Here is a 24328-nt window from a genome sequence, read left to right as displayed (position 1 = left end):
TGGCAGTGCAATGTAAATCTGCTATAGTAGAAGGCACAGGATTACACAAAGTCCTTCTTATGCATTTGGACATCTGATCCTGTGTTATCTGATTTTCTCTGAATGCTTTAAAAAAGGTGCTTTCTATCTGACCTATATCAGAGTCTGAATCTACACAGCCAATCAATTGATGGATGACAGCAGACTGCCCTACTTCAAGAACAAAACACCTTATCATTAATTTGATCATTAATGAGCATTAATCATTAAAACTGAATGTGAACCAACTGGTTTTTGTCTTAAATCTGTCACACATGTATGCATTTTCTATGGATAATTTTTAGCTATATGTAATATAGGATCCATGAATAACTGTTTGTAGATTTTTAATTTAATAATATTTGCTCCTTTGGGTTTTTTGGAATTTTGGCCTACCTTTGCTGCAGAACATTATCAGAGTTTTATGTTATTCCGACTGCTATACAAAGGGAGCATAGATATTTCCATTTGTATAGCAGACACTTCTTTAAACTGGTGTGCAGTTTCTTATATTCTATGCAAGAATTTTGGTCCACTATTCCATGGAGATCTGCTTCAACTTACATTTTCTAGAATAAACCAATTTGAACCAGTTTGGTATAATGGTGGTACTGGTCTACAAACTAGAAGATTGTGACAGTGAATTCAGCTATTCATATTCCCTTAGCCCGACCCATCTTACAGTGTTGTTGCTATGGGAAAAACAGAAGGTGAGAGCATTAGATAAAGTACGTACGTAGCCTTGAGTTAATGAGATAGAATAGATGATAGATATATAGACAGATAGAGAAGATAAAAATCTAACAAAAGCAGCAAATAATAATAGTAATAAGTGGAGCACCCAGTTAGCTGCTGCAAGATAATACAGATCGATCACAAACAATAAATGGGACATTGGAATATCTGCAAAAAAATCCATTTGCCTGCAAACAATAACTGGGTGGGACCGCGAAACAGACAAAGTAATAGAAAATGAAGAAGCTAAAATGTTCTGGTGCTTTAGAATTCAAAAAGACAGGCACCTGCCATATAACATACCATAACACTTAACAATGTTCTCTCTATATAAAAATGTTTGTGTGTGTGTGTGTGTGTGTGTGTGTGTGTGTGTGTGTGTGTGTGTGTGTTCCAGCATAACTCTGGAACGCCTTGAGCAATTTCAACAAAACTTGGTATACAGATGACTTACTCTCTGGAAAAAATACTGTGGGGGTAAGACACACCAACACCCCTTGGGGTGTATATTCTGTTAAGATAAAGCCTGTTGTGTCTTAAAATGACTTCTACTGTACTGCCTTAAAATGGCTTCTACTGTACAGCACAGTGGAGTTGCCATGGTAACGGCTTCCCAGTACTCCACAAGGAGGCTCCCTCTGGTAAGGGGGAAAATCCAACATTAGAAATTACATTTCTGGGGGCACAGGGAAAACATTTTTAACTAATTTAATTGTTGCAGAAATCAGGGCTCAGGGAGAAGTTGCTCTTGCCATCGCCTCTTCAGAAATTGCGCTGACGTTCATGGAAGGAGGGAGGACAGCCCATTCTGCACTTACGTTGCCATTTGATATCGCCATTCCTGTCTAATACAGTATTGGGATAAATAAATACCCAGGCAACGGCGGGTTATGAGCTAGTTGTCAATAAAGACAAAAAAGTCTTGCAAAGGCATAACGACACCTGGAGACAGCAGAACGCAAGCAAAAAACCCTGGAGAAAATCACAAAATATAAAGACCTGTAAATACAAGTGGAAGAACTATGGCAAAAGAAAGCAAAGTATTACTATTGCTATTACCAATAGTAATAGGCGCCTTGGATGCAATTTTGAAACATCTGGAGCACCACTCGAAGAGCATTGGTGATGACAAAATCACTATCAGTAAATTGCAAAAGACAGTTTTACTTGGAATAGCTTACGTCCTGAGATGATAACTTTAATATTATTAAACATCTGCTTATCTTGGGTCCTTGGGCCCAATCCAATCCAAACATCTGGCTGACTATGTGACTAAAAATAATAATAACTGTTCAGGAACTGACACAATAATTTTGTAGGGCTTGGTTCTGGGTTCTGACATGGCTATTCCAAACTTCTGAATTTCTTCTTGGTGTCGTAGAAAGTTAGCACCCACCCTTCCTAGAAGAATGAAATATTTTAGGAAATATTAAAAAGGCAGAATATTATATTTCCCCTAAAAGAGAAATAGAAATCTTAAGGGAACTCAGAAACTCAGAGTCACAGTTCCTTGTCCCCAAGCAGATACTAAGCTGAGGAAATGTAGATTTGGTAATCTATTCAAGACAGGATATTTTGAACAAAACAGAATTAGGTAGAATGGTAAGATCAGCTCTCACTCAAGATCAAACTGGGAAAGCCATTAAGACACAATAGGAATGGCCCAACATCCTTTCAGGACACAATTACATCAACTCCGAGAGTCCAGGCTTCAATCAAACCCCAGACAACCTAAAAGGTTAGCTATAACTCCTACAGCAACCAACAGAATACAAGCTCTTGCCACAGGAACAGGAAATTCAAGGGCAAGGGCCAAGAGAAGGTATAAATAACCCTCACTCTCAACTCCATATGGTCAGCTACCCAGAATCACATGTGTTTGGTGGTTCTGCTTCACCATTAAACCATCTTTCCAATCAGCCTCCATGTTTCCAGTGTCTTTCTCCCCACTTGGAACTGAATCAGATGGATATTTCTTCCAACAGTGTTTCCTTTAAGGATATAAAGTTGTTCAGATCCTAAAGCAGCAAATCATCCCCAAGGCATAACATTATTCCTGACGGTGGATAGGAAGTTTCTATTGTGGAATCCCTTTCTTGGTTTTCCCTGGATATTATGGCACCATATAGCCCCAATATGTTGTCTCTGTGTAGAATATTTTCCCCAAATTCTGATGGATCATCCAGTTGCTTTCTCAGGGCAAACTTGAGGTGAACATCAATTTTCCTGATAGTGAGCCACGATTTTTGCCTTGCCATTTTCTTTTGATTTCCATTTTTATCCAATGATTTAATGGTGATATAGCCAAGGCAAAAGAGGGCTGCAGATCTATGGCTGTCTCAAGACTGTGTGGATGGGTGAAGCTGCAGAAGTTTAGAAAATGTTTTATAACCTTTCCAGACTGAAAGACATCAATGACTATTTAACAGAGGTTTCTGGAAATTTATTTTGAACAAGGAATTACATGGTTGAAATATAGGTAGTGAGAACACTTTGACGAAGGGTACCGAAGTTTGTTGGATTTATATACAGCAGGGCTGACTCAAATCTTTAATTCAGTTTCTAGTTACTCCTGTAATTGAATTGATTGAGAGGGGATTGATTTTACAGATGGATACATCACATATTGGATGGTTTTCTGATTAATCAAATGAAACAAGGACAAAACGTTAACTCAACCTCCCTTTATTTATCTGCAGGATCCGTGTGAGGTTGCGATAATATTCAGGAGCAAAGAGATGCAGAAATATGCAGATTTTTTTTTATAAAGGGCAAATATTATTCCATTCTGCTACCTCAGCAAATGGAAGATGCTTCATCAGCTAGTAAATGCTGACGAAGCAGAATATAGTATTCTTATTTGTCATTAAGCATTGATGGAGGCATCATAGCATTTATTTCAGCAACAACCAAGTGTGTGGCCGAGTAAACAGCAGTTCCAGATGTTTCCCTCATACTGAATGCTATTTACCTAAGATATTCTCTTCCTAACCACCATGAATTCTCTGAATACAATATCGCATATCAATTTTTCAGATGCATTGAATATTAATTAGGAACCCATCTTGGTATTTTTATCTTTCCTGATACGAACGAAGTAGGAATTCATCTCTGGCTACTTGCCAACCCACAGCTAAATTAAATCACTTTCTCATCACCAACTAGAATTTTATGTCCTAATAGAATTTCTCCCTTCTGCCTGAGAGAGCTGTGCAAGCAGTGTTTGAAAATAATCGCACTGTATGCGTGAGATGCATTTAAGATTGTATTAAGAGTCAAATGAAAGAAGACAATGACTAGAAATACAGTTAACTTTAATTAAAATTTAAATCCAGTAAAATGGCAATCAGGAAAAAAGAAACAACTCCTCCTTATACTCTCTCTCCCCACATCCCACTCTTCAGCTGAAGTCAAAATTCACTCTGAACAATCCCTCTTATCCCTTCCCAGTCTTAAAGAAGAAAACCACTTTAAATTGTTGAGAAATGAAGAAAGGAATGTGTGGGCTGAACAACTTCCCAATGCTAACATTTAAAAGGAGTACCGTAATTGTGGAGATTACATTGAATTTCCTTTCCAGGAAATGGTGAAGTTTTCCCCTCTCAGTTTCAGAGAAAGGGGCTAACACTGGAGCACCAGGACAGTCATATTTATGACATTTTTAATGAGTTAGAGTATGGGTGTCAAATTCAAGGCACGCAGGCCTCCAGATTGCTTAGATCTGGCCTGCAAGGCCTCCCTGGAAACCGTAAAGGACGGGGCCATTCTGACTCCTGTAGCTCTCTGCCAGTGAAAATGGAGCTCAGGGGGGCTATGCACAGCCCCTGAAAGCTCTGCTTTCATTGGCAGAGGGCTGCAGGAGGCCATCGCGGCCGAAAACAGAGTTCACAAGGGCCACACATGGCCTCCAAGAGCTCAGTTTTCGCTGACAGAGGGTTGCAGGAGGCGTCACAGCCAAAAACAGAGCTCCGGAGCCCGTTTTTTCTGGCAGAGTGTTCGGGCCACCAGAGGTGATTCTGACATGAATGATGCCAAGGCAGCCATGCCCATCCTGGCCATGCCCCCCCCATACCTGAGGTCAAACACAATCCTGATGCAGTCCACAATGAAATCGAGTTTGACACCTCTGAGTGAGAGGGGTATGAAAATTGGCTATAGATCTAGAGATCACATGTGAGAATGTCTCTCATCATCATAGATGAAGGCTAGGATGAAAAAAAAGCCCAATGAATGGTTAAACATTAATGTGCTTTGTGAAAGACCTGAGGAGAAAGAGAGATAACTGATTTATGTCTAATGGATTTCAATTTTCTTTTTTCAGGAGTAAGGCACTAGAGAAACTAGATGAATCAATGCTATTAATGTGTGTGGGGAAATGTAAGATTCACAGGTAGTCCAATGGCTTTTCTAAGTCTGTTTCTAAAAAGCAAAGAATTTTCTACACATACCTATATGGATTTTTAATGGAATTAAGCATAGGGCCAGATGTTTTGCTGAGATATGAGTCTCAGCTGATCCTTTGCAATTCCCAGGTATTTATACAGCCCCGGCTTGCTGTACAACATTTTTTTTCCTTAAAAGTTGATACTATTAATTGAACAAGTTCTAATTTATAATACTTTTAAAATATGAATTCTTCAGGCTCTAGATGAGACAATTAAAGGTTTAGAAGGCTATCTAAATTATGTTGATTAAAATCCCCAATGAGCTCAGTATCATATAACATTATTTAGGATAATAACATAGATAGGCAATTTTCTTCATTCTGTGTTGTCTCTATATTCCATCTTTAAGATTATTTATCTTAACACAATAAGAGAGTTGAAAGGGATCTTGCTAAAGGACCTGTACTAAACACTGCTGCTTTGCTCATTTAAACCTATTTCCAGAGCTACAATTTTTCTATCAATCTCTATCAACATGATTGTATCCTAATGGTTTTTTCTAATGTCTTTACTTCATTTCTTAAAATCTAAAACATTTCATCAACTGCCGAATGGCAAATGGTCTTTAAATCTTGCCCCACTTATAGAAACAGTTTGGGGAAAGCTAAAAATTGTGTTAGCGGTTTTCCATCAAAATGAAAAGGTATCATATGGCTGCGTTCACGCATCATACAATTTGTGGCACAAGACATGATGACTTGGTAGATCCATGGATAATGGTTAACAAGTGATAATTAAGGCAAACTTTTTATTTATTTGATATATATGTTATCTTTTTTCCACGAATGCAAGATGGAATGCAAAGCTTTTGGTTCTTCACATTTTTCTCACAAGAACTTTGTGAGGTTGGACTAAGGAATAGTGAATATCCTAAAGATGTTTACTGTGTTTCTATGAATAAGTATATATTTGACCCTGGATCATATAAAGAGGCTTTGTATTTAGTAAATGAAGGCCCATCCTGAGAGGGCACTGCAGTGGTCCAGATTCTTTTCAAGGCCTACAAACAAATTGAAAACATGACTAGTTTTCCACATGTGTGATAGGGTTCTTGAAGAGTAAAAATTCTGCTTTACTGGGACTTTTCTATTGAAGCAGTTTAAGATTGCTGGCTTAGAACAAATTGGAATCTATTGAACCTTTTTAAAATGAATGCCTAGAGGAAGAGTTTTACTTCTGAGAGTTTTACTTCATACTTCCAATATGCTCTAGAGTCTCCTTTGGCTAAAAAAAAAGGGAGCCGATGTGAAAAGTGTTCATCAGAATAGAGTGCAGCAATTTTTAATGGGTCAAGAGCCACACTTCACAATTTGGAGGGGACAAGAGCCATAAAGTGGGTTGAAGAATTCACAAAGGTAAGTTGGCCTGGACTTTTGTAGTATGTGTATTTGTATCTTAATCTGGGATACAAATGTACTCTGCAGATTTCATGCAAGTCCTTCATCAGAATGCTAGTAAAGGATGCCCTCCATTTGCAACAATCAAGAGAACCCAACATTGCATATGATACTGAGACCACATAGGCTATTCACCCCAAATTAGCCAATTGCTAAATACATTTAAGATGTGACAAGTTTGCCATGCTTGACATCTCACTGATTTTAAGAGAAGCAGAATTCGTCAAATTATGACTGGATTCCTTCCAGCTTCTATAGCATGGTGATGAGAAGAGAGTAAGTTTTAAGACTGTATATAGCATCCATGTGCCTTCCACTATTTTTTTCAATCTACCCACCTCCTCAAGTTTAGGATGCCCCACACCTTATCTAAATTAGGCTTCTCCTCCAGTTGGGTTAAACCAGTGGTGAAATTCAATTTTTTTCACTACCGGTTCTGTGGGCATGGCTTGGTGGGTGTGGCAGGGAAAGGATACTACAAAATCTCTATTCCCTTCCCACTCTGGGACCAGCCAGAGGTAGTATCTGCCGGTTCCCCGAACTACTCCGCTAACGGTTCTCCAGAACCTGTCAGAACCTGCTGAATTTCACCCCTGGGTTAAACTATGATTCTAATGAACTGCTGGCAGCTTGCCCAATTATTCCCTATTTTAGTTCAGCTTGATGGGAATTGCAACCCAACAAGTCTACAGGCCACTCGATTAAAGAAAGGTTGGTCTAGATTTTTTTTCTTTTTTTAAGCATTTGGGGAGATTGATAATTGTTTGAAAATGGTTGGCAATCCAAAATAGTACTCAAGAATAACAAGAGCAAAACCAAGTATAAGAGACCCACAGGAGAAATCTTTGTAAAGTAAATCTTCATAAAAGCTCATGATGATTCATTATGAATCTAGGTAACAGGCTTAGATTTTAATTACCAGACTTTAATTACCAATTTTTCCTCTTCTTCTCGGTTTCTTTTTCTTTCTTGGTGTTTAATCATACGTTGACTGATTAACTTTCAATGAGATGATCTATAAGAAATTGACAAATATCCAAATGTGCTTCCAAATGCAATCAGCGTCTATAACAAACCCATCAGTAATTTCCTATTGCTAATAATAGTGTTATTTCATTCCTAAGTAAGCCTTGCAAACTAGATCAGTTTTATGAACATTTTAATTGACACAGTATATGAGCAAAATTATAAGGAGATAAAACCAGTGGTGCATGAGAGGCCCATCTTGGCATTTCTGATCCTGTCCACTGGTTTCAGAACTAGCATGGTGACCTGCAGATCTTGTGGCTGATTTAGTAGACCTGGATGGGATCTACTTGCCTAGTTCCAAATCAAGAGGATGTTCTGGTGATAGTGCAATTTTTTTATCGCCTGCAAAGTTATTGCAACTATTACTTAGAATCTACACTATGGAGGTTCTCAGTCATCCAGGTCATAGTTGTCCCAATGGTGCTTTTTCAAGAGGCAGCTGGACATATATTTTTTCTTTTTTTCTTTTTTCTTCGAAGACATTTTGCTTCTCATCCAAGAAGCTTATTTAATTCAGAGGAAGTTTCTTGGTTGAGAAGCGAAACGTCTTCAAAGAAAAAGCAGAAAGTCCCACCTGCCTCTTGAAAAAGCACCTTTGAGACTACAAAGTTATTGTTAAACACTCTTTTTAATAGATCTCATAGCAGAGATAGGAACCCAGTTATATAACCTTGAACTAATTCTGTTTCCATATATAATTGGACAACATTGTTCCAGTATTAGCCACAATATTTGAGGTTCATTCATTTGCTGATCTTTCAATGTCACATACCATATGCACTCAACTCATCAATACGCTTCTACAAACTTTGTAGATGTTTGTAAGACATGTAAGACATGCATACCTGTATCTATGCAAAAAAGAAATTAATGCAAAGTTAAAATTTAAAAAATTAATATTAGAAGAACCAGTGAGGACTATGTCTTCCTACCCATGAAATTCTGCTGTTGATCTGAACCTTCCTATTTTCATAGAACTTGAAAGGAAGACTGTAATGTGATTCTGACTGTAAAGTGTACTGACTGTAATTCAGTCAGTACGATTTATTAAAAAGTGGACATTTATTATCCATGACTTGGATCCGAGATATATTATCATATTACATTTATTTAACTTACCAACAGCAGGATATTTGTGATATTGCTAACACCACTTTATAACTCATCTCTGTTAATAAAGTCATTATCATTGCCCATTCTTTCTTCATTTCATTTCTCATTGGCATGCCAGTCATGTTAATAAACCTGCAAGTTAAGATAAGCGTATGCATCTAATGAAGTGGACTCTTGCTGAAAGCTCTTTGTGTCATAATAAAACTCCTTATCTTTAGGAAATGGGTTATAGGTTGCAAAATATTATGCCACAATCAATTCATTAGACTATAAGTAAAGATGCTCTGGAAGGCTTGTCTGACATGTTCATTCCTGCTTCATTCTTGCTCCAGACCAGGGGTGTCAAACTCGTATCGTCACATTGTCGTCATGTGACATATCGTGACATTCCCCCCCCTTCGCTAAAATGGGTGGGTGTGGCTAGGGCATGAAGCATCCAGCTTGTGGGCCGTGAGTTTCACACCTCTGCTCCAGAGTTAAGTCCTCTTTTATCTATCTGTTGCCTTGGTTGCAGCTCTTCCACCTGCCCGTTAAGGCTATTCCCTCTACTCTCTACATCCTGTAAATGAAGAAGGTCTAGAGCAGAAGGGGGAAAAGTCCAAATTTACAACTTCCACTGCAAGCCACCAGCTCTATCCCCCTTATGTGAGGGCAGCAACTCTGCCAGCTCCATTTTGTTGCAGAATCATGATAAGAAGAATGCTGTGAGGGCAGAAGTTTTCATAATTATCGATCTCTCTTCTATCTCAGGGACTAAAGGAAAACTCATCCATTGGGCTTACATTACACAGGTTAGGGAACACAAGTCCTATTTAGCACTTCATGAAAGCAGACAATCTGGTATCCATCTGATAGCCTGAGATTCTTGAAAGTTTCAACAAATCATTACAAAGGCAAATGAACCTACACACTGCTTTACAATCTACATCCATCACAGTGGTTTTTTTTAAGGAACCAAGGAATATTCATAACACATATTGTAGGTAACAATAAACATTTCTTTCTGTTAGGGATCAACCTGAAGCTTCAGATTCTCCAGATGAAAGAATCTTTTATCAGGCTGATCGTCAGTCTTCAGAACAAGAATTGGCTGAAAAAAGCACAGCCGATAAGATACAGGTGCAGAATGAATCAGTCGTCCTAGAGCTGTTGGCTTTGCAACACACTACAAATAGAGGTTGAGCAAAGGAAATCGACCCACCTATGCAGACTCTTTGATTCAACAAATTAGGTTGGAAAGGCTACATCAGTGTCAAACGTGTGTCGTCAAAGCATCGTCATGTGATGTATCATGACTTTTTCCCCTTTGCTAAACTAGGTGTGGATGTAGCCAGCACATGATGCATCCAACCCACGGGTCGGGAGTTTGACAGCCTTGGGCTACATCAATGAAATCGCTACTTGAGCAGTTCTTTGTGGCCATCAATCTTGATAGCCACAGCACTTAGACTTATATACCACTTCACAGTATTTTACAGCCCTCTCGAAGCAGTTTAAAGAGTCAGCCAGGGGTGGGATTCAGCTGGTTCGGATTGGTTCGAGGGAACCGGGTGTTAATTTTACATCTGGTTCGCTGAAACAGTAGTTCCAAGGACTGGCTGGCCCTGCCCCTCCTCCCCTCCCAGGAGTCTCCACATGGCCTGATTTGGATGCCAGATAAGTGCAGGGCCCGCGTGGAGAGCAAAAAATAGGCCTCCCAGAAGTTCCAGAAGTCTAGAAATGGGCCTGTTTCTGGCCTCCGGAGCCTGGGGGAGGCTGTTTTCACCCACCGGGAAGCTTGAGGAAAGCCTCTGGAGCCCGGGGAGGGCTAAAAACGAGCCTCCTGGAAGTTCCAGAAATGCACCCCTTTCTCGCCTCTGGAGGGTTTTTGTCATCCTGGAAGCTCAAGGAAAGCCTCTGGAGCTGGGCAAGGTGAAAATGCCCCCCACAGTGGTGCAACAGGCTGAGTAGGCCATGCCCACCATGGCCATGCCCATCCAGCAACTGGGCAGAGAACCAGTTGCTAAATTTTTTCAATCCCACCCCTGGAGCATATATGAAACTTACAAAATATACAAAATTTCTGTTTTGTATTGGAACTGGACCATTTTTGGATCCTTGGGATCCAAACTTTTGAGAGTTTGTCTCTTTGGACTATCTGGGGAAAAAAAGCTTTTGTGTTGTCAATCCCTAAGTAGAAGGTTTGCTGCTTGCAACGAGTTTATGTTATTACAGTTTAGGATTTATGATTTCAATAAATACTTTGAGTTTGTTGCTGGCTGTGTGTGCATAATTGGCAGCACAGAGCAGCATCTGAAAGTGGATGATTTCTTATAATAACCCTCTCTTTCTCAAGAAATGAGATAAAAGGACGGATATAGCCTTGATAATAGACATAGATTTGTTTTAATCTCTTTTTCGCTCATGAATTTTTATGCTAAACTGATTTATTCTCTGGGACATAGCCAGGCTCCATGGTCACATTTAACATTTTCAGAACAAGTTGTGACCATTCCCAGAAATTCTTACTTTGGGAAGGACTTGGCAATTCCCAAATGGCAATTATTTGCTTAGCACATTAAAAAAAGGTTAAACTGGTTGATAATACCTAGCCTCATAGCAATAGCACTTGGACTTAGGATATACTGCTTCACAGTGCTTTACAGCTCCAAGTGGTTTACAGAGTCAGCCTATTGCCCAAAACAATCTGGGTCCTCATTATACTGACCTCGGAAGGATGGAAGGCTGAGTCGACCTTGAGCCAGTCAGAATTGAACTGTCGAACTGCTAGAACCTGGCAGTCAGCAAAATTAGCCTGTAGTACTGCATTCTAACCACTGTGCCACCATGGATCATAGGCTAGTCATCATTAACCTTTCCTTATGGTTAGGTTGACAAAAATGAACACAACCAAACCTGAGATTTGATCACCCACTATTTGACATTTAAAGCCATATTTATCAACAAGATGATTTGGAGACTTGGCTTTACAACATAATTGGTTCTTGATCTTTTAAAGAAATTTCAATAATTTTTAAGATTACAAGGAATCTAATTGGGTTCAATTTGGAAGTCCAAGATGAGCCAATTAAAATACAACTTTCATATTGGCATGTAGCAGTGGTGGGTTCCGGATCCTGTCGCAGCCGGTACGCTGAGATGGGGCCAGACATCCACCACGTGCACACATGCTGTGCGCGCATGTGCACCCGCCTGTGAGGCTCCAGCTGCTCAGCAGAGTGTCACGCAGGCACCGTATGCTCCGTGCACATGCGCAAATGGCCCAGTTGGTTCAAATACAGGTAACGAGGGCGGGCTGGTGGGTGCGCCCTCCGAAGCACCATACCGGAACAGTACCTGGTGCTCCCAGCATGCACCGATATGCCTGTACCAGTGCGTACCAGCCATAACCCACCACTGGTATGTGGCTTATGATATACTGGTAATTGGCCTGGCAGCAGGGACAGGATTCATGGAAGGATGATATATTTTGATTCATATTTGGCTCCCACGTTGACTTTGCTTGTCAGAAGGTCACAAAAGGTAATCACATGGCCCAAGGACAACCCAACTATCATAAATATGAACCAGTTGCCAAGCATCTGAATTTTGATCACGTGATCATGGGGATCCAGCAAAAGGTCATAACTCTGAAAAACTGTCATAAGCCAACTTTTTTTTTCCAGTGTGGTTGTAACCTTGAATGGTGGCTAAATGAACTGTTGTAAGTCAGTACTACCTGTACCCAGCCTGGGATCCCACCAAGTTGCAACAAGGCAATTCAACCACTGAAATTCGTTGCATTTATACAAGGGCAGGGAACGTTTTTACAATTGGTTGACATGCCTTATTGGAAGCCTTCAGGGCTTCCTAAATCAGTCTACAGTTGATAGAATATTCAAATCAAGCAAACCCCTAGCAGTGCAATTGTCAAGGTTCCAGGTAATACACCCAGAGCAAACAGAACTCGGAGGCAAGTAGGTTCCTCAAAGAACAGGTTTATTGGACATATCATATTGGCACAGACTGGTGAAAACCGAGTCTGAAAGTTCCTGCGGTTTTCACCTAATTAAAAGTAAAAGTTTTCCCCCTTTCCCAAACAATCAGATACATAGTCTAATCAAGGTGGTGTTCAGTTGCTTGGAAACTTCACTCCTCTCTTCAGCCACCTGTGGGAATTGTCTACCAAACCCCAGCTATCTCTACTCCCCTCTCCCTGTCCCTCAACATCATAGTGGCAACACTGAAGCCTCCAAGATGGCCTCAGTCAGGCTAGCTTCAGAGTTGACAGCAATATAAGCTTAGCTGATTAGCTAAGAGGGAGACCAAATAGCTGCCTTGCGCAAGGAGCAGGACAAAGGGTGTCATCCTCAGTGAAAACGAAGTGCTAAGGAAGCATCTGATGCAATCCTTCTTCCTTTCCTGGATGGGGGAGTGAAAAATGTTCCAGCTGCCATAACAGAAACCCATTCAGCTCTATTGATTTTCAGTGCTTCCCAGGATGCTCGGCTCAAAAGCTCTGAATTGGGACAGGTACATGATAGATGAAGTGTACGATCCATGCACAGAGTTTTTCTGCATACAATTAATTATTTTTAGGTGAAAGATTAGTGGTCTGCAACTAAGTGCTTACTCATTTCACGTCTGATGAAAATTACCTAAACCATTCTCTGGATTATGATGAATTTTGCAGTACAACAGCAAGATTTTCTTTTTCTTTTTTAAAAGGCTGTTCGTTTGAGTCTCCAAGCCTCCGTTCTTTCCCATTCAATCTTATGTCAGTGTACATTTTTTTCTCCATTAGTTTTTCCTGCCTCCAAATCAATGATCCGCTAACCAGGAGTGTACAGGAAGGGAGCCTCAAAATATTACTCTTGGAATATGTTTTACCTGATTAGTCTTACTGCCTTGAAACGAAAATATTGATCCACCCGACCTTTTAAAATCCTTGCGTCTGGTAGGGGTCACCTTTGGAGTGATTGCAGTCGGGAGTAAAGAGAAAGTAGGAGTATTTGTGCGGGGGTTTTCAAAGCGGAACACATTAGCCTTTCTCTCGGGACAGAGAAAATATCAAGAACAACCTCTGCATATTTCATAGACCTTACCATCATGTCTAAAACAAAACTGATCGGTTTGGGATACAAGCAGTTCTTGACTACATTCAGTGACCGTTACAACAGCACTGCAAAAAGTGACTTATGAACCCTTTTCACACTTCGAATGTTGCAGCATCCCCATGGCCATGGGGATGTTTGACAACTGGCATGTATTTATGACACTGGTTGTTGTGTCCCGGTGTCATGTAAGTCACCTTTTGCAACTCTTTGGCAATCAAGTCAACCAGGAAGCCGGATTCACTTAACAACAGTGTTAACTAACCTCCTGCACCTCAAAAATGGTAAGACACCCCTCCCCCCGAAAATAAGGCCAGGCACTTATTTTGTGGATCAAAAGAAAATAAGACCCTGTCTTATTTTTGGAGAAACACTGGAGTCTCATATGTCATATGTCAAAAGAGATGACTGACTTTGGGGAAAGTATTTGTTTATTCACATTAAATCCTTTTTCCCCCCTTTCCTATCTACCTACATGAAGAGTTTGTCATCATCATCGCCACCACCATTATCATCATCATCCAGGGGTGGGCTCCTGCCAGTTCTAACCTCTTCTAGAGAAGAGGTTCCACAAATCTACAGTGCCGTTTAGAACCGGTTCAAGCTCCCTCCCCCCTGCCCATCCGCACGTCATCAAGATGAAGAGCGAGAGGAGGAATTCTGGGAGTTGAAGTCCACAAGTCTTAAAGCTATCAAGTTTGAACACCCCTGGGTTTTTTTCTAAGGGTTAGGGGTACAAGGGTCTTGAACTTGACAGCTTTAAGACTTGCATGCTTCAATGCCAGACTTTCTGAGCCAACATTTTGGTTCCTAAGCAAAAGCATTGTTAAGTGAGTTTCACCACATTGTACAAGTTGGGCATGCCCACCCAGTCACATGGCCAGCAAGCCACTCCCACCCAGTCACATGGCTGGCAAGCCACTCCCACAAAGCAGGCCACACCTACAGAAGAGGTTCTAAAAAAATTTGAAACTCGCCACTGTCATCATCACTATGTATAGGTTTGCAGTTAAATTTAAGCCACAGCATCATTGTGGCTCTTTTGGAGTTGGCTTCTGCTGACACAAAACTAAATGTATGGCTTGAAGCATCATTTGGTAGAACACGATGATGCAGTTTTAATGTTCTAAACAATGAAATGAACATTTGAAGCCCTGAAGTCATTGTAGTAGGGGGGAAATGAGAACTGAATGTTATATATGTCACCTAGTGTAATAACAGGAAAGGAAGGGAAGGGAAGGGAAGCAAGAAAGGAAAGAAAGAAAGAAGGAAGGCACTTCTGCATATTTCTATTGGAAGAAATATCCTTCTGGGTTCAGTTCCAAGTGGGGAAAAAGACACTGGAAACATAGAGGCTGCTTGGAACGATGGTTTAATGGTGGACAGGATAACATGGCTTGAGCTCCTGAACAGAAAAGGGGGATCACATGCTTCAAGATGTTGGGTGAAGAAGAAAAGAGGCAGAGATGCTGAAAGTCCCTGTTTTATGCTCTCTGTTGGGTCCTGCCTAGGGGCCTCCTGCTCCTGTGCAAGAAATGCACTCTGATTGGCTGTCAGACTCCCACGGGGCCATGCAGGGGCAACTCTGTAGGCTGTGCTTTGAGTCCAGGTTTGGTTGCCTTGCTGGCTGATGTAATTTTCTCAGGTGCCTTCTGGTGAGATGGGTAAAGGGCTAATACTAGCATGCCTTAATCCCATCACCCTGGAGCTGAAGGGGGATCTTTGTTATGTAGAATGGACTGGCTCAGGCCTTTAATGGCCCATTGACTAAGGTGGGGAGACCTGAGTTTCTGTCTCCAATTTAAAGGAAATATTCTGTCCTTTTAATATTTCCTAAAATATTCCATTTTCTACTAGAGGGGTGGGTTTTAACTTCCTACATTTTCATAAAGATCATCTTCCTTACTCTCTATACTGATGATTTTCCTACCCACTTCCCCCAGATACGAGGTGATCCCTGCCTTGCTTTGGATTGACATCGTGCCTTGACTTGGTCTTCTTTTGAATGGGAAACTTTCAAGTGCCTTGTGGACTCATTGGCCCTTGTTCTGTGGACTAGCATTGGTCCACTTGTGGCTGGACTTAATTGGGAAAGTTCTGAGTTTTTGGTGAAGGGAGTTGCAGGGAAATATTACTAAACCCACTAAACCACAGGTGTGTGTGTGTGTGTGTCAGTGGTGGATTCTGGATCCTGTTGCAACCGATACGGTTGCAACGGGGCCCTGTGTCCTCCACATGAACATGTGCAGTGCGTGCATGCATCGTACCTACCAGCGATGCCTCCACAAGCCTCCGCGATGTCAAAGGCTTTAAAGGACTGGTAAGGAGCTCGAGCGGGCAGGTGGACCTTCCGGAGCACCATACAGGAATGGTACCTGGTGCTCCGGGCAGGCTCTGGGCAGGCTCCGGTACGCCCGTACCAGTGCGTATCTCCTGCAACCCACCACTGGTGTATGTGTGTGTGTGTGTGTGTGTGAGTGAGCAGGACAGCACATGCAGCAACCAGTTCTGAATATACATTAAATAAGAGCTTATCATATTTTACAGTCATAAACATTTTCTTAAATGTCTGCCTGCAATTGCAGTTCTTTTAAATGTACTTATTTCCGTTTTTCAGATATTGCCTGCATGGAGTGAATTAAGAGGCAATTTTTGCCTCGCGTTGCAGTCATTCTGTTTTTGTTTTTATCATTTCTACAGGCAATCTGTATTGGGTCCATATCTCTTTATTTTGTAGCTAGTTCCAATTCCCAACTAAAATGCAATTTGCAGCTCTGGCAGACTTCAAACTAAGGACAAAAGAGATGGGTAGAAATAACTTTGTGATCTTTAAGTATGTTTTTTGTTTCATGACTGAAGAGAAAAATAGCTTTTATCCCAAAGAAGTCTCAGCTGGCCATTTTACACCAGACCTTAAATCCCTCCTAAGTCCAAATCTATGAGCCATTTTGTGGCAATCTGTTATCACACTGTGGTCTCTTTGAAAATCCAAACTAATTTACTGATGTAACCACAACACTTAGCCTATTATTGAGTTTTTAATTAATAAATCATTATAATTCCACAGTTGCAGCAAATGAGAATAAACTGCAGTGTAGGATGAAAAGAAAGTACTTATACGTTCATTAAAGGCAACCCCGAAACCTAATTAAAAAGTATTTGGGGATTTTTTTTCCTAGAGTCAAAGGTCAGGGGTGATCAATATATCTTACATATTTGAGAAAGAAATTCAGCAACACATTCAAAGAAGAAAGCAGACTGACTCATGGTTTTCTCCCATACAAATGTTCTCTTGATAAGAATCTAAGAGCTTTTATATATGTGACACGACATTCTGCATCGGAAAGGAAGGTGTGCAACATTTTTATCTGTAATGAATTGAGAAGGTTCATTAACTCTGAAGTATTGTTCTTGTGAGTTATATTTTAGGCAAAAAAAAAAAAATTCTATAGTACAATATCTTTATCCTTTACTGTATTTCAGATCAGGCACTCATTTTATCGAAGACGAAAGGCAACAAGTAATGGAGCTACAATTAACTTTATAGAAGAGTAATTAAGTTGATTTCATTGCTTTACTCAACATATTTCTTTTCTGTAAATGACATTTCCGTACTGTGGCAGAAGAAAAAAAGAAAAGAAAATGTGCTCTAGTTAAAAAGTAGGCATAACATAATAGCAGATGCTTTCCATTAGTGGATGATGAACTAGTCGTGGCTCTAAACCAGGACAGTGGTGGGTTTCAATTTATTTTACTACCGGTTTGCTCGCATGATGCTTCTGTGCCAAAACGTCTGGATGGGTGGATGGAGCCTCCCGCTGCCGCCAGCACTAGTTCGCCTGATCCGGGGCAAACCGGCAGAAACCCATCTCTGAACTAGGGATGTCAAACTTAAGGCCTGCGGGCAGGATCCGGCCTGCAATGTGGTTGGGCCGTCTTGGAAAATGTAAGGGGCTGACCTACATCACTTTGGCGCAGTCTACTCAATGCGAAGAGGGACCAGTGTGGCTTTGGCCCGGTCTACCCAATGCAAAAAGAAGAAACATCAGGCTAGCGTGGCTTCAGCTCAGTCTACCTGCATCATTTCGGCTGGTCTACCCAATGCAAAGAGGGAACATGCCAGCAGTTTGGGGAGTGGTGTCAAGCTGGCCATGCCCAGCCAGCTGGCAATGCCCACCCCGTCCCCTGAGGTCAACTACAGCCCTGATGCTGCTCTCAATGAAATTGAGTTTGACACCCCTGCTCTAGACATTGAAATACATTGTCAGTGTCACTCATTATTGTTCAGCTAGCTGGGAATGGAGTTTAGCCACTGGTACTCCATTCTATGGTGTTAGATACAAGTTAGTTCACAGAAATAAAATCTAGAGGCTTTTTATATCAAACTGATGAAAAGGCAAAGGCCCTACCATTTCCCTATTTGCTCCAGTATTTTCTAAGGCCACAAGTAGGTATTGCCAGTCTTCTGAAAAGGTCTATCTCAGGGGTGTCCAAACTTGGGAACTTTAAGACTTGTGGACTTCAACTCCCAGAATTCCCCAGCCAGCCATGCTGGCTGGGGAATTCTGGAAGTTGAAGTCCACAAGTCTTAAAGTTCCCAAGTTTGGACACCCCTGGTCTATCTGATAAAACTATAGAATTTTCTCCTATAATTTGACAGAAACCTTGTCAGATTTTTCCTTGCTATATAACAGGGCTGTCAAATTCTTGGCGCATGTGCTGGACGTATTACGCACAGGCCACATCCATACCCCGTTTAGCAAAGGGGGAAAAGTACCAATATGTCACGTGTTTCCGCTGTAACGATGTGAGATATTGCTATATAAAATACTGGAATAGCTCCAAGATGTTGACCAAAATAACAAATATTAGCCTAGCTATGTAATTATTATTCTTATGAAATCTTTCCCCATTAGTTTCTCCTGATGCCCTACTAATGAAATCCCTTTCATGGAAAATACCATTTCTCCTTACTCCTTGAATACTACCTTCTCCTCTGATTGATTGTAAAAGTGAATTCTTGGATTATAAAATTGGATTCTTAAGGGATTTCTAAGTGAAAACTTTACTATATAGTATAGGCAGCCGTCTAGGAAAGCTGCAACTCTTGTGGCTCTCCTAATAACATATAAATTGGCCCCATTACTCACATGTACAAAAAAAACCCAAACCCTCCAATGGCAAATTATTTGAAAGATGAAAGGCTTGCCTCAAAGGATGCCTTTACTATAATAGGCTAATTTTTAGTATTGTCCCTTAATTTTCACTTCCAATGGAAGGGAACCTCAGTTCTCAGTTCAGTGATGGACAATCTCTTGATGCCTGAAAGCTGCATTGAGTCTTTTGGGGTGGATCAATGATGCAAAATAGATAGACCAGGTAAGGTGTGTGGGATTTCTCTCATTCATTGTGCATTTTGGGGGTGTAGGGAATGGACAATAGGGAGGCAGCCTTTTAAAAATATATCACAGCAATGGCTAACGTTTTTGTTATCGAGTTCATAAAAAGTGTGCGCGACCGTACAGTGCCCTGCACATGCGGCGTGCCCCTTCTCGCCCATTTTCTCTTGCAGGTTGGTGCAAGAGACTTTCCGGGCCCAAAACGGGGCACAGGTGGGCTTCGCGTGGCACCCCCACAACTGATTTTGGCTTCCAGGTTGGTGCGGGAGGCCTTCCAGGCCCCAAACAGCCCCAAAATGTAATGCAAGTTCCCTCCTGCGCATGCACGGCAGAGACCCGAAGACCAGCTGGCCAGCAGGAGACATACACAGATGCATGGTAGAGCTGGGCTGGTGCGATGGCTGGTGTGCCCGCAGAGAGGTTCACCATCACAGATATATCATGTTTATTCTAGGACTCATAGAAACAATACTTAGCCCAAACCACAATTTGGAGGGCAAACTACCACATATAAAACCATTTCCCATGCACTGCTATTGCCTAACCTTGTAATGAAACATCTTCAGGAAAGCCACCCAAGCTCAGAGAACACCAATATAAGCTCAACAAGACTGACATTACAACTATTATTCTGTTTTTCCACCCAACAATGGCAGGAACAACACAATCACAATATTATAATTCAATGATGCAGACAGAGGGGAGTTGGAGACATCAAAAATGGGTTGCTGAAACCAGATCCAATTCCAAGAAGAAGACCTTGTCATCCCACAGAGGGCAATGGATTAGTTGGCTGCTTCAGATCCCCAAGAGTTGGAAACTCTTGATGGGGCGGGCAGCAATTTTCTTAAACTGTCATGGGTAAATATGCTTTTCTTTACTAAATCCTAGTAACATATGGTTTGAGATAAGACAGCTTTTTAGCTCACCAGATTTCTCTGGCAATTAAAACCACTTGTCTGTATTTTATAAGACAGTCTCCTTGTGCTGTTTGGAACATCACCTTGGTTGGCTTTATGAAGGATCCTTGGGTTGAATGCTTGCTCTGTCACCATTATGCGGCAGAGTCCCATGCTTGAAGCGACATAAGTGTCAGACGTGGAAGCCATCTTTTGCATTGGGCCTTTAGGCCTGCCACATTTTCTACTGTGGGAAAATGGGAGGGAGGATTATATCTAGGAGTCTGGGAGATATATAGTCAAAATAACATTCCCTTCTCAGAGAGTCAAGGCCACTTTGCCTTGCAGCTGCCATGATGTAACTGGGAAGCATCTCCAATTTTGGATGGTGCCTGATTGGATCCTGTGATGGACATGTGGGTCCTGTGCAAGGACTTGGACTTTCATTTGGGTGAGAAAACCCGGAAACTTTCAGATTCGGGTTTTCCCAAATGTGCCAATATGACATCTCTAATAAAAAGGAATTTTGAGGAAATGCAAACCTCGGAGTCTTCTTTCGTTGGGGGTGTTACTTGGAACCCTGACATTAAGCTCCTTGCATGTTCTCACAATCAAAATAAAATATATTTCACTTTTATAATTTTTCTCTGCTTTAAAAATATAATATTTGATACAAAGCAACAGCACACTTATCTCTGCCACTTAAGGTCTGTCAACGGTCACATTTGTATGGACATTTAAATAAGCCTTCCCAGTCTATGAAAATATAGTATCCTAAAATAGATTGAGGTCAATGGAAGTTTAATCATACTTAGAATCGTACTTGGAAATCATTAGATATATATATTTTTTACGTTATTCCTGGCTAACTTAAGATTCATACTTGTAAGCATGACTAAAACTGGGTCCAATCCCTGTATATTATAAAGCTTGCTTTTAATTGGCTTAGTAAAGCATATCCAAATTAAGGACCCTGGATTGTTTTGCTCTGTTACAGAACAAGTCGTATTAAAATGTATTCAATGCCATACTTTTTTTTTTTTTTTAGAATTTTAATATGCATCTCCCTTTACCCTAATGTGATTTGGACACAACTGGCTACTGCTCAAGCTGCTCTGCTGCATAAAATATAAAATGCTGGCAATTATATATACGGAAACTGGCAAATAAAGAACATTATCCACCAACCTGCATATTTAGAGCGTTCTGTCGGCCTGATCTGAAATTAAAATGCAATATTCACAAGAAAGGAACCATTTCTTGTCTTTTACCAAATCGTTAGTTGCTCCAAGTTATCAATAAAATATCAAATAGTCTCCCCGGGAAATGATGAAACTCAGCTCAACTCAAATAATAACAGAGTTTTATTCACCCAAAGAACTGTATAAATCACATAGATCAAAGTCCAGTATGCATTGAACATGTTCTGTTAATAATCAATTTCCTTCATTTTGGAGGGACTGTGTACCAATTGTGTAATTATACACCCAAGGGCCAAGGTTTTTTTTTTAAAGGAGGCTTTACCAAAGGGTACCAGAAGTAGAATCAATCGCATGTCCTTGTAGCTGGGGTGCAAAGATGGTTACTTCCTGGATGTGGAAGGACATGTCCTTGTGATGATGCCTCCATCTCATTCCCAGCCTGTTGCTGAGGCAGCGGAGAACCATCTTTAACTGATTTGGAAATGCTATTTTCCTTCCTCTCCCATACAAAGCCCCCATGAAAACAGTCAGCAAACTCATTAGTCAACAGAGCCAAATATCAACAGTACAACGATTAAAATTTCTTTTGAGAAGCAAAAGAAGATGTGGCCTGTTTTGTGGGAGTGGTTCGGCGGTCATGTGACCGGGTGGGCATGGCCAACTTGGAAAATAATAAATAATAATAATAAATAATAAATTTAATTTGTTAGCCGCTCCCTCTCCACAAAGGACTCGGGGCGGTGTACAATAAAAGCAACATACATATATACATAAATATACACATACACACATACACATACACGTACACATACACGTACACATACACGGAGGAGGTAAGTCATAAAATACATACAATAATAATGCTAAAAAATTAACAATTAAAATACCCCAAATTAAAAATTAAAAATTTAAAAAGACCGTCAGGAGGAGTAGAATGGGACTACGGTTGAGCCAGGCCAGATAATTGAAAAAGGTGGGTCTTGAGCTTTACACGGAAGGAGCGGAGATCGGAAGTAATCCTGATGTCAAGGGGGAGGTCATTCCAAAGGGCTGGGCCCATCACAGAGAAGGCCCTGCTTCTGGGTGTCGCCCCCCCGACACTGTTTAGCGGAAAATGTGGTGAAACTCACTTAACGACGCTCTTACTTAGCAACCAAAATTTTGGGCTCAATTGTGGTCATAGGTTCTCTTTCTTTTTCTTTCTTTCTTTCTCTTTCTTTCTTTCTTTCTTTCTTTCTCTTTCTGTCTCTCTCTCTCTGTGTCTGTCTGTCTGTCTCTCTCTGTATCTCTTTCCTCCCTCCCCCCATTTCTGTCACTCTGTGTGTGTGTATGTGTCTGTCTGTCTGTCTCTCACTCACTCTCTCTGTGTGTGTCTCTGTCTGTCTCTGTCTCTCTCCCTCCCTCTCTCCCTCTCTCTGTCTCTCTCTCTGTGTCTGTCAGACTCTCTCTGATTCCCTCCCTCCCTCCCTTTGTCTGTATGTCTGTCTCTGTCCACAAAATACTGCGTTGAGCAGCGGCGAGACTCTGTGCGGCCGGCGATGACTCCGGAGGCCATCTGCGGGGGGTGGGGTCCCCCTCCCATTCCTCATCTTCCTAGATGGCCTCTGGAGTCATCGCCAGCTGCGCAGAGCCTCCCCGCTGCTCCATGCCGTAGAAAACATAAGCATGTGCAGGCCCCACACAATTACAGCCCGGAGCAGGACCAAAGCACCTCTCCCAACTGGCCCTTCCTCCATCGGAGGGCTTCAGAGGAAAGCTTCAGCAGAAGCCTGGGCAAGTGAGAACAAGTTCCTGCCATTACGAAGTCTCCGAGACTGTAATTGTATGGGCTGTGCACGCGCGCCTATGTTTTCCACGGCGTGGATCAGCGGCGAGGCTCTGCGCAGCCGGCGATGTCTCTGGAGGCCATCCAGGAGATGAGGAACACAAGGGGGACCCCGCCCCCCCGTGGATGGCCTCCAAAGTCATTGCTGGCTGTGCAGAGCCTCGCTGCTGCTCCACGCCATGGAAAACACCACGCACCTATGTTTTCCATGGAGTGGGGCTGCGACCAGAAGACAAGGAACGTGAAGTGGCGCAGCAGTGGTGGAAGAGCCACACTCAAGGGGCCAAAGAGCAGCATGTGGCTTGTGAGCCGCGGTTTGCCGACCACTGGTCTAGGGTGCTTAGGAGAATACCCCTAGGGATCATGACATCAGGGTTAACATCATTGCCCAGAGGATAATTGGTTGCTCCCTCCCCTCCTTGGAAGAGCTTTATAGCTCCCACTGCCCTAAGAAAGTTCAAAACATTCTTAAAGATTCATGTCATCCTGGGCACCCTTTTTTTAAAAAAACTATTATCATCTGGCAGGCGGTACAGGGCAATAAAGACAAGGACAAATAGGCTGAAAAACAGCTTCTATCCCACAGCAGTAACTACATTGAATTGTATAGTGCAATATTAATGCAATATCAGGGGTTTTCAATTCAATTGCATAGAATGTGAAAGATGTATGTGTTTTTTTACAGTTTATTTTTATTTTTCAAGACATATCCTCCTTTACATACTGTAGAAAGTGTATCAGTTGGTTACAAAAAGGCTTTCGTGCATCTCTTCCACAGTCAACAAACATACTTCATATTAAGTCAACTATTTTAACTCAGATATTTATACATGTTACCATCATCATACCTCCATTATCATTTGACTATAATTGTTTAAACGTCCTTCATGATAAAATATACCAAGATTTAATAAATAACCACATACTGGCATGTCATTTACTATTTCTAAAATCCTCCAATAACACTGAATCTTTATATCCTATTCTAGCTAAACATCCATAATATTCAATAATAAAATTTTCTAATCCTTCTTTCCAAATCATTATTTGCAATTTGCATCCAATTTCCTTATGTTTTACCCATACTTATATATACATTATTATCATTATCCTTATTTTATTTAACTATATCCTGTATCATAACATTTCCCCCCTAATATTCAAAACTGCCTC

General features: G+C 41.2%; 1 protein-coding gene across 5 annotated transcripts in view; it reads right to left on the bottom strand.

Moving 5' to 3' along the window:
* Nucleotides 1–24328, bottom strand: part of B3GALT1 (beta-1,3-galactosyltransferase 1) — a 243520-nt gene that overhangs the window by 118999 nt on the left and 100193 nt on the right. For 2 of the 5 annotated variants that reach the window (XM_081935192.1, XM_081935195.1), the window contains exon 1: nucleotides 21317–21463. The exons of 2 other annotated variants lie outside the window; for them this stretch is intronic. The gene's annotated coding sequence lies outside the window, so the exon portion shown is untranslated. Of the gene's footprint in view, nucleotides 1–21316; nucleotides 21470–24328 lie in introns of those variants that run through there. One more of the 5 variants, XM_081935194.1, reaches the window with a different exon arrangement.

This window comes from Natrix helvetica (genome assembly GCF_964273705.1).
Source record: "Natrix helvetica genome assembly, chromosome: 1".
NCBI lineage: Eukaryota > Metazoa > Chordata > Lepidosauria > Squamata > Natricidae > Natrix > Natrix helvetica.
This window is presented reverse-complemented; position numbering and strand designations above follow the sequence as displayed.